Below are 11,040 nucleotides of genomic sequence, written 5' to 3'. Positions count from 1 at the left end.
CTGCCTGCACAGAACAAGACACAATCCATTGGAGCAATGCTGACGAGTCAGGCCAGGCAAAAAGACAGTGGATGCCTGCCATGCTAGTGCTGCAGAGCACGGGCTGTGCTCCTTGAGCACAACGAGCAAGAGCAACATCAAGACCTGAGCAAAAGAGAGTACAGCTACAACACACACCACAGACTGCACAACAACACAGACACAGGCTGGAGCCGCTCTGCCTAGCACATCCTCACTTTCTGCCATGCACACCCCACTGCCTCATGCACACACACATCCCGAACCACCCTCCACTCTACACTGAACGTCAGCACACACCTGCGCGCGCACACACACACACACACACACACACACACAGTCAAGACACCCCAACACCCTTTGCCCATCAACTTAGCTCTTCCGGTGCTCTGCATCACCATCGGTCCTCAAGAGCCATCCTCAATGGCAGACCCATCTTCTCCGATCTTCCTTTGCTTGCCACATTTGCCTTCACCTGCCACACCAGAGCACAAGTAGTCACCCCCGTGCCAGTTGGCTCCAGCCTCACCTGCAAGAGCACTCTCCACCAAAGCACCATGGGTGCTCCGCTCACCTGAACTGCGCCAATTCCAAACACCAGCATCCTGGCTGGGGGGAAGCCCATGGCACCTGGAAAAAACAAAATAATGAAGCCACTCTTCTGGCAGGCAGCGCTCACCAGCCCTACAATGCCCAACACCAATCCGCTCACCTGAAATCCTCAGCCACGCTTGGGAAAGGCCCACACCATACCTGAAAAAGCACAGCAAAAGACATCACCAAGAGGCAACCCGGCATCACCCTACCACGCCATCAGATTCTGACCCAACAAGCTCCCCCTCTTACCTGCTCGGGCTCTTCTCAGCACTCTACTTCTCCTCTTCACAACTTCCTGCAAAACCTGAGACAACCACACCTTGAGGTGATGCCAAAACCACACCCCACCACAACAGTACCTCACTACAACACCTTTGCCTGCTCTGCTCACCCATCTTGACTGCTGGGCCATTGGCCGCCACGCCAAGGCCCACCAGGCACCTGTAAAACCAGAACAGCGCCAACGAGACAACAGCCCTACACTGGGCTCTGCCTCCTCTCTCAGACCAACACTCACCTTGCCCTGCTCCTCCCGGACGCAAGCAACTTGCTCTCCACAAGGCTCCACACCTACAAGCACAAAGCAAAAATTAACCAGGGAACCACTGACCACAACACTCCTTCCAACAAGGAATCTCTAGCTCACCTTCTTACGGCATTCCCCTTCCTTCCTCCATCTCCCTCAAGAGATCCAAACACTAATCCGCATCTGCAAAAAAGCAATGTAAAATGGAACACACAGATGCTGACCAATCACTGTCCCAGCCCATCACTGCCACACTCCACGCACTATCATTCCTAACACCCACAGGCAAGGCAGCTCCAGCCCCGAACAGACACACAGACACAAACATGAAGGAAAGCCCTATGCAAAAAGAACTATTCCCATGCATAAGATGCTGCCAGCCAAAAAGCCCTACAATGCCACAACCACACAGCTCTGATGCTCCGGATGAGCCCACGGAAGAGTCAGACGCTACTGCCTGTGATGGAAAGGGGCCAGCAAAGCTGGGAAGAGTGATGCAGAAGAAGCCAGCAAGGAAGACCTGAGGCTCTGACGATGCAGGGAAGAAAATCCTGAAAGGATGCCAGGAAGGTGCAAAACAAGAGCGGCCTCAGAAGAGGAACGGCCAAGGAGGCCTCAATGATGGCTGCAAATGGCCACGATGCAAAACCAGAGTGACACGCCACCCCTTTTAGCTGCCTGCACAGAACAAGGTGCTATCCATTAGCACAATGCTGATGAGTCGGGCCAGGCAAAAGACAATGGATGCCTGCCGCGCTAGCGCTGCAGAGCATGGGCCATGCTCCTTGAGCGCAAACAAGAGCGACATCAAGACCTGAGCAAAAGATACCACAGCTACAACACACACCCCATAAACTACTCAACAACACAGACACAGGCTGGAGCTGCTCTGCCTACCACACCCTCACTTTCTGCCATGCACACCCCACTGCCTCTGCCTCACACACAGCACTCATCCAGAAGAGTTCTCCATACTACACTGTATGTCAGCACACACACCCAAGACACATCGACACTTTGCTCCTCACCTTAGCTTTTGCAGTGCTGTGCGTCACACCATTGGTCCTCAAGAGGCATCCTCAATGGCAGCCACATCCTCTCTGATCTTCCTTCGGTCACCACATTCGCCTTCATTGCCTGCCAAACCAGAGCACGGGAGATCACCCCCATGCCAGCCAGCTCCAGCTGAAGAGCACCCTCCACCAAAGCGCCACCGATGTTGTGCTCACCTGTGCCGCACCAACTCCAGATTCCAACATCATTGCTGTGGGGACACCCATGGCACCTGGAAAACCAAGACAAAGTTACTATGCTGCCAGGTAGCGCTGACCAGCCCTACAACAACTGAAACACCATTCTGATCACCCATTCTACCTCACCTGAAATCCTCAGCCATGCCTGCAAAGGGCCGACATAGTACCTGAAGAAGCAAAGTAGGCAGCCCCAGAAGCCAGGGTAGGGGTCAGAAGCAGAGCCACAGAAGGGCAGGTGGCACTAGGTTCACAGGCATGGATATAAGAAAGGAGCTGCCAGGCAAGACTGCAAATTGGTTCCTGGTGGTTCCGAGAAGTACAACCGTTTCTTCTCTCTCAGCACTGAGGCTTAGGCAAGAAGAGAGGTGAGTTCATTAGCTGAGGGGAGGTTGGTTTTTGAGCTCTTCAGGCACATGGGCTTACTCACAGTCCGCTTTGCTTTCCGACGAGGTGACTTCCTTTCTCATCCTACTGCAGTTACAGGAAGGGAGAAGGCTTCCTTCCCTCTTCATACAAAATCTGGACTCTTCTACAAGTCTGCATACTACAGAAAAACCCCACACAGTTTCTCCCTGAACAGGGCTGACAGTATTTCTGAGGAGCAGCAAAACATCCAGCGAGCCAGAAACCAGACTAGCTGATGAGAGCAATACCTCACACAGATCCACCTTACTGGAGATAAAACACACAACCACCACCTAGGGTGTAAGTGTAGAAGGAAATGTTTTCCCAGGACCCCTGCTCTCTTCTCTTGTCTGCAGTCCAGCAGAGGCACAAGCAATGCCTCAAGCATCAGCATGTTCAAAGAGCCCAGTGAGGAAGTTAGGCCCCTTCCACAGTAAACACACAAACACCAGAAAACAATACGGACAATTAACAGAGGATACAACTGCACACTCAGAAACCCTCGTCCACCCCTGAACACCCCACACCAAGATACCAACACAAAACCAAAACTGCCTGCTATAAGCAATTTTCTGGCATGCTCACAACTCCACCTTCAGCCATCTCATTGCTCTAACATTAAGGAATGGCCCTTGCTTCTCTAAATGCAGCAATAAGTCTTTCTGGATAGTTTCACTTCCACAAATGCTGTTATTTCCCAAGGCAGTTCCAGAGCACTATCCCCAAAGAGAGCAGAGACTGTGTGAACACCCTGGGTTTATGTAACCCTAGCCTCACCCACTGCCCTACCCACAAGCCCTTGGAAGGGGAGGGGCAAACCACTGGCAGCCATAAATACATAGGGCTAAGCAGAAGCAAGCCTTTTGCTTCCACTCAGTATCTGGATGGGAGAGCACAGAAAGGACAGACGGACCTCTTTGATAAAACAGACCATCTTCTTTATTACTGAAACCTTATATACTGAACCCATAATATCAGGAGGTATGTTATTAAGCTTTTTTACCCAAACTAGCACTAGCCTTTGCACTAAAAACTAAAAATCAGTTCTGCTTATGCTTAGAAAGAAAGCTACAAGATTCAACATAACCTGTTAAGGGAACACTACACCACAGTGCTCTAATTGGTTCAGACCTGCATATAATACAGCCGTTGTAGCAGGACAGCATTTCCTCTAGGGCAAACCAAGATATCAAAATAAACTCCTGGAACAAGGCTGCTTCTGTAATGTGAGTACTTCTGAAGAGGGGTACTTCCTGTATAGTACCTAGAGTGCTCAGAAAAAGGGGTCAGTAGGTGGAATGGGTAGTTCCCCAGGGGAGTACTAGCTCTGTATTTCTAAGTGGAGGACTGGCACAAGGAGGGAAGAGGGATGCTAAGAGGGCTGGAGAACCTACGCAGGGCTCTGGGGGCACAACAAGGAAGGCTGACAGAGTAGTCCAGAGTGAAATAAAGGGGTTCCTCAGGGCTCTACAGGACCAGCAGAGGTCTATGCAGCACAACAAAGCTCTAAAGAGGAACCCAGAGCAGATTAGACATCTCTTACGGAGACTAGAGAGCAACTAAAAGAAGCCAGAAGAGAACAAGCAAAGCCTCTGAAGGGGTTCAGAGGAAAAGAGGGGTACTCAGGCAGCTGAACGATGAACAGAGCACTCCAGGGCATAAGACAGGGCTCAGGAAGAGTTCTGAGAACACTGCAGAAGTTCTAAAGGAGCTAGAGAGCCAAAAGACAGCTCTAGGGAACAAGGAAAGCCCAAAGAGTGGTCCAGAGTGCACTAGAGGGGTGCTGAGGGGCCTGCATGGCCAAGGAATGACTTTGGGGAACAAGGAAGAAATCTGGAGGGCTTCTGAGGAGACTAGAGGGTTCCAAAGGGGGCTGTGGAGCCAGAGGACAGCTCTGGGGCACAACAAGCACCCCAGGAGAGGTTCTGAGCAGACTAGAGGGCTCCTAAGGGGACTAAATGGCACAGGGGAAAAAAAAAAATCAAAACTGGGTAACATGACCGACCTCAGGAGGTGCTCTGAGTGGACAGGAGGGCTCCTATGGGATGTGGATGGCCAAAAGAGGGCTCCGGGACACAAAGGCCTCCAGAGGGGTTCTGAGCACACTAGAGGGGTCCTAAGGGAACTTGAGACCCAAAAGACAGCTTTGGAGCATGGCAAAGGCCTCTAGAAGGGTGCTAAGGGTTCTAGAGGGCCAGGAGTGGTCTGTGGGGGGGAAATAAAAGGTCAAAAAATGAAGCCAAAGCAGAATAGAGGGCTGCTAAAGGGCCAAAAGAGGGCTCCAGGGCATGAAGAAGGGCTCCGGAGGGACTCTGAGGGCTCTACCAGGGTCCTAAAGGGGTCTAGACATCCAAAACACAGCTCTGGGGCATAAAAAAGGCTGAAAGAGTAGTCCACAGCACACTTAGAGGGCTGCTAAAGGGTCTACATGGCCAAAAAATGACTCTGGTGAACCAGGAAGAAAACTGGAAGAGTTCTGAGGAGACTAGATGTTCCCTAAGGGGGCTGGAGGGCCAGAAGACAGCTCTGGGGCCCAATTGTGGCCAAAAGAGTGGTCCAGAGTACACTAGAGGGGTCCTCAGGGGTCTAGAGTGCCCACAGAAGACTCCGGTCCCAATCTTGGCCAAAAGAGGGGTCGAGAGCACACTAGGGGTTTCCTGAGGGAACCAATGAACAAAGAAAAAGCCTCTGGGGCCCCATTTTGGCCAAAAAAAGGAGTGCAGAGCAGACGAGAGGGCTGCTGAGAAGGCTGGAGGGCCAAATGAGGGCTCTGGAGCACCACAAAGGCCTCTGGAGGGATTCTGAAGGGACTAGCGGGGTGCTAAAGGGGCCGGAGGGCCAGAAGACAGCTCTGGGACAGAAGGGAGACTGAAAGAGTAGTCCAAAGTGCACTAGAGGAGTCCTAAGTGGTCTACCTGGCTGAAAAAATATCAACTGGGGAGCAGGGATGAGCTCAGGAGGTGGTCTGAGAGGACGAGAGAGATTCGCTAGGGTCTGGAGAGCCCAAAGAGCTCTGGGGCCCAATTTTGGCCAAGAGAGTGTTTGAGAGTGCACTGGAGGGGTGCTAACAGGTCTACAAGGCCAAAAAAGACTCTGGGGAACAAGGACAGCCTCCAGAAAGGTTCTTAGGTGGAATTTGAGGGATCCAAAGGGGTCGTCAGGAGAGCCAGAAGACAGCCCTGGGGCACAACAAAGGCCTCCAGAGGGATTCAGAGGTGACTAGAGGGGTCCTCTTGGTTCTAGAGGGCCAAAAGAGGGCTGCAGGGCACAATTTTGGCCAAAAGAGGCACCTAGAGTAGACCGGGGGGTTGTAAAGGGACTAGAAGGAAGAAAAAAAGTGCTATATGGAACAACGAAGGCAAAAGGAGGGGTCCTGGTGGGACTAGAGAGGTGCTTGGAGAGCTAGAAGGACAACGGAGGGCTCCTGCACAATGAAGGCCAAAAGAGGGATATTGAAGGAATTAGAGAAGTCCTACGAGAGCCGGTGGACCAAAAAAGGGCTCTGGGAGCACTACAAAGGCCTCAGGAGGGGTTCTGAGGGTACGAGAGGGGTCCTAAGGACTCTACACGCTCAACTGAGCCCCTGGTGCACAATGAAGTCCAATGGAGAGGTTCTGAGGGGATTGGAGCAGTCCTAAGGGGACTAGACATCAAACAGAGGCCTCTAGGGTGCAATGAAGACTTTGGGGGCAGTGTTTGGACCACTTCTCTGAGGCTTTTGGGGTGATTGACATAACCGCTTCGCTTCACGTTACTCACAGCTACCTTCATCTATTACTTAGGGCTAAACCTGTTCCTATTTGCAGAGGGGCTTGTTGCTTGTTTAAACTTGACATATAGTCCACAACCTGCTCCGTGTGCTCCCTAGTCCCTTCTGCTTTCGCAACACTTGTGGTAATTCAAGGAGGTAATTAAGAGTCCCCATTGTCCCATAGGCTGGAGCAAGACATTGCTGCTGCTCTGAGGAGATGCCTAAAAGCCATGCTGTTTTCTGTAGCATCACTGGGGCTTCCCAGAGCCCAACGGTGTTCTCTTTGGCTTTTCCCGAGCCTTTTAGGTTTTTTAGGCTATTCCTTAGCCCGCCATTTCATGGCAATGTTCTCCTTAAGCATTGTGCACAGCACGATTATCCCAGATCAGCCACATCGTGTACGTACAGAGGCTTCTGAGAGGCGGCTCAGAAGAAAAGAGAGAAAAATCTCTTTGTCATCAGCGCATCCACCCGCCAACACTCTTCACCAGGAAGCGCTGTAAACTCCCATTTCTCTAAAGCGGGACTGAGTCAAGGCAGAGACGCAGATCACACCCCATCTTTGTTAGAACGCCTCACTGCTGCGGGGACTGGGCCTGGCAGCAGTTTTAGGAATGTTTGGGGCTTTGGAGAGAGTGCAGGGGGAGGTCTGGAGTCAGTGACAACGTTGAGGCAGGGCTCGGAGATGTTTTGGGGCCTGTAGGGGTCTTGGGGCAGGATTTGTGGGTGGTTTAATGGCTTTGGGGGGGCTGGTTGCAGGAAGGGTGGGACTCTGCAGGGCCCTCAGGGCAGGGGTGCCATCCCAGATGTGTAGGGAGCACATAGGGGTGCCCCACGTTGCTGTCAGCTCGGCGGGAGGAGCCACTGGTCTCCCACCCCATCAGATAGGGTGGCGGGGGGGGAGGAGGAGGGATCTATGAGCTTGCACAGAACGCCAGAGAAGGCAGCAGGGAACTCACCAAGGGCCCCGCATCCCAGAAAAGCTGCAAAGGAACCCGCGTCCCAGACGAGAGGAGACATCAGGCTGCTGTGCCGCTGCTGGACACATCCAGACCCCCGCGCAGACACACCCCCCCCCGCTCCTCCAGGCTGCGTCCACAGCGGTGAGCGCACGCCCTGGCCCGCGCTGGGGAGGAACTGGGGCCCTACAGGCGACACACGGAAAAGGCAGAGTCAGAGCCGCGCTCCGGCAGACCCGGCGCGGCGCGGCGCCAGGTCCGAACCCCCCGCCCCCCCGCCCCGCCGCCTCCACGAAGCGACAGCCCCGGCGGGCAGGACACAGCCCGACGCCCGCGGCCACCCGAAAGCACACGCTCGCCTCACCGGGATCCCCACGTGCTCGACTCCAGGCGGCCTCGGCCCTCGCCCGCAGCCCCCGAGCGAAAACACCCACCCTGCTCGCCGCCATCTTGCTCCCCGCCGCCGCGCATGCGCTGGCTACGGACAGCGCGGGAGGGGCGGGGGCGAGCGGGAGCGGGAGCGGGGGCGGGGAGGCGAGACCCGCAATGGCGCCCTCGTGTGGTCGTAGCGCGGCGCTGCAGCCGGCCGGCTCCCGCGGGCGACCCGCAGCCCGCCGCGCCAGCCCGGTGCTCAGGCCGAGCAGCGAGCGCCCCGAGGCTGCTCTGCTCGTGCCCGAGAGAGCGGCGGGGATCAGCGAGCAGGCGCTGGGGCTGCCCCGGTCGCGGAGCAGCTCTGAGACGGCACTGCCCATCCCCGCACCCCCAGGAAGCACCAGGAAGGAAAAGCCCTCTCGGGAAAAGCGCTCCCGGTCCGTGAGCACCGGGCAGGGGTGGACGAGCGCCTTCGCTTACCCGTCCCCGAGAGAGCGGAGAGTAGCGGTGAACACGGTGACCGGCAGCGCACACGTGTGCGCCGGCTGCCTGCACTGTTCTTCGTACGCAGCGGTGGCCGGCGGCGGCTGCAGTGCTGCCTTGTCGACACGCGAGGACAGCGGTGAGCGGGACGGAACGCAGTGCGCATGCGCTACGCCGATGAGTGTGCAGTGCCGCTTTTCAGACCCGCGATGGCAGCAGTGAGCGCGGCGGAACGCAATGCGCATGCGTGCTCCCTTTCGGTGCAGTACCACCTTCTCCCCAGTATCAGGGTCCACTCAATAAACAAAATAGTATGATAAATGTTGTCATCTGCTCCAAGTGCTTTCGCAGAAGAGAACGACATCAAAATGAGGTATTATTGCATTTAGTCTCCACTACACGTGCTACCCCAGTGCCACGGACTTGCTTTAAAGGATCAGTGACGTACGCGTTCTGGCAGTAATATTCACGGAATGAATATGCACTCGATCAAGTAGGAGTGTTCATGAAAAGCTTTGCCAGTGCGTCGCTAGGTAACAAACCTAGACAAGCAGCTATTTGCCCTGATCCTTCGGCTTACGTTTCTTCTGCCCGATGTAGTCTAACGTACCTGAACGCAATGGCCTTGCGAGGCAGTGACACGGTGTCCGTGGGGTGGCTGTTCCAGGGTCTCTCGGGCTGTTCCAGGGTCCTCGGACAGCAACGGTGCTGGTCGACTTTCCCTTGTGCTGCACAGCAGGACAGCTCCGCACCGTGCCCTCCCAGCACTGCCGCTCCTCCCAGCAGCTGCCTAACTGGCCCCAATCCTGAGCAAAGCTACGACTCCCAGGAGCCCGCAGCACCCCTCCTTCTCTCCCTGCCCTCCCCATTTCCAAGAGGGACAGCCCCAGCCCCTGGGGACAACCCTGCCCGGTCACACTGCTGTCCAAAAAGCGGATTCGTTGCCCCGTGTGCACTAAGCCAATAATTACACGCTCAGGAGAGACATTTGCTTATTTATTTCAGAGTTGCGCAAGCCTGGCTGCTCGGTGGTTTCCCACAAATCAAGCGCATTCCCCCCACCCCCCCCACCCCCGGCTTTCCAAGTAGCATTTACACAAACAAATTGCAAGGTTTGCAACTTTCCCTTTTACACCGGTTGGTTAGTGATTTACCTACAACTGTAATATTGCTTACACACCATTTTACTACTACACATGCTCAGGGGAGGGGTCTTCACCCGGGCGTGGGTCTTTCTGACCTATCAGCGTGATTTTCTTGTATTATAATGAGGACAGGTCAGTTAGGGGATACCTCGAATTCTTTTGCTAAATTGGCAATGTATGCATAGAAAACAAAGCATCTTGATTTACAGTTTCTTTAAGGCTTTAGCAGTTCTAGGACGGCCTTGATTAAAGAATTATTTCCTCCCAGGAAATAGAGAGGTTCTCCTCATCTGCCTAGTTTAAAGAGCATGAACACTCTTTCTGAGCTTCCAAGATTGTCTTGCAACACCACCAGAGATGGAAAATGCTTCCTGCCCTGTACCGGGGAAAAACAGGGGCATTCCACTGTCCCCCGTGACCTGTGGGGACTCAGGCGTGAGTGACACACGTCCAGTAAGGAACAGACCCAGCGGGCCACTGCTGCAGGGCTGAGAAGGCACCGGCACCTGGAACCACAGCTCCTGGCCTGCCACAGAGCACGATGCGGCTGGCTGGTGGGAACGCCGCTGGCAGAGACCTGCCCGCCCCCGCCACCTCGAGAGGCGCAGCATGGTCACCCAGTAGCCCCGTCTGAGAAGACTACACCTCCCAGCATACCGTGCACGTGAAAATGGCGGCCCGGAAGCCCAGTGCTGGAAGACCACTGCTCCCGGCATGCCGCGGTGAAAACTACGGCTCCCCGCATGCCAGGCCGCCAACTCCCGCCCCCGCCGCAGCGCTAGGGGAGGTTTGACCCTCGGGAGATGCCGTTCCTTTAGGTTTATAAGTAGCTGATGGGAGGGTGTTAGATTACAGCATGTGTAGAAGGTTTTTTAGAGAATGTCATCAACCAGAAAGACCCAGAACATATCTTGTATTTACACTCCTCTTACCAGCACCACTTTGTCTGCCTGTCTAGTTGCAGTGTCCTTAAATGATGGCAGCTATAAGCAACTTTTGCCCCCTGGTCTCCAGGACTGGCTCTTTAAACAGGTGTTGTTCTTTCTGATAGAGCCCCGAGTGACATACCACTGACTTCCTCAGTGTGTGGTGATGTACATATTTGTGGTACAATGCCAAAGTAGGCCTTGTTAGCAAGACTATTTGTATCATCAGAAGACAAATACAGTGCAGTCTCCATCCTTCAAGATATTCAAAATCCAACTGGACATGATCCTGGGCAACTTGCTCTAGTTGACCTTGCTCTGAGCTGGGTGGTGGAGAGGGGAAGGGTGCTGGACTAGATGATCTCCTGAGGTCCCTTCCAACCTCAGTAATTCTGTGAGAATTGTCTGAGATGAATCCCACACTTGGAGTTCTACTTGGTAGTTTTTCTATTTAAAGAAACAAGAAGAGAATATAGACGATTAACACTGCTTATGTGTGTGCATGTGATTTACATAGGTCCATATCCTTGTTGAAATTCCAGAGAACTCCATGCGTGAATACAGTACCACAGGAATGTTTCCTTATGCATCGTAATAGGAAGAGT

General features: G+C 54.0%; 1 long non-coding RNA gene across 1 annotated transcript; it reads right to left on the bottom strand.

The window, feature by feature from the left end:
* Positions 1 to 457: 457 nt before the first annotated feature.
* Positions 458 to 1,037, bottom strand: LOC135326623 (uncharacterized). The gene is made up of 4 exons (XR_010386924.1): positions 865 to 1,037; positions 731 to 771; positions 593 to 648; positions 458 to 493 (listed from the first exon to the last, which is right to left on the bottom strand). It is a non-coding gene; the product is annotated as an uncharacterized LOC135326623 (long non-coding RNA).
* Between the last annotated feature and the right edge of the window lie 10,003 nt (positions 1,038 to 11,040).

The sequence above is a fragment of the Dromaius novaehollandiae genome, unplaced genomic scaffold (assembly GCF_036370855.1).
Source record: "Dromaius novaehollandiae isolate bDroNov1 unplaced genomic scaffold, bDroNov1.hap1 HAP1_SCAFFOLD_33, whole genome shotgun sequence".
NCBI lineage: Eukaryota > Metazoa > Chordata > Aves > Casuariiformes > Dromaiidae > Dromaius > Dromaius novaehollandiae.
This window is presented reverse-complemented; position numbering and strand designations above follow the sequence as displayed.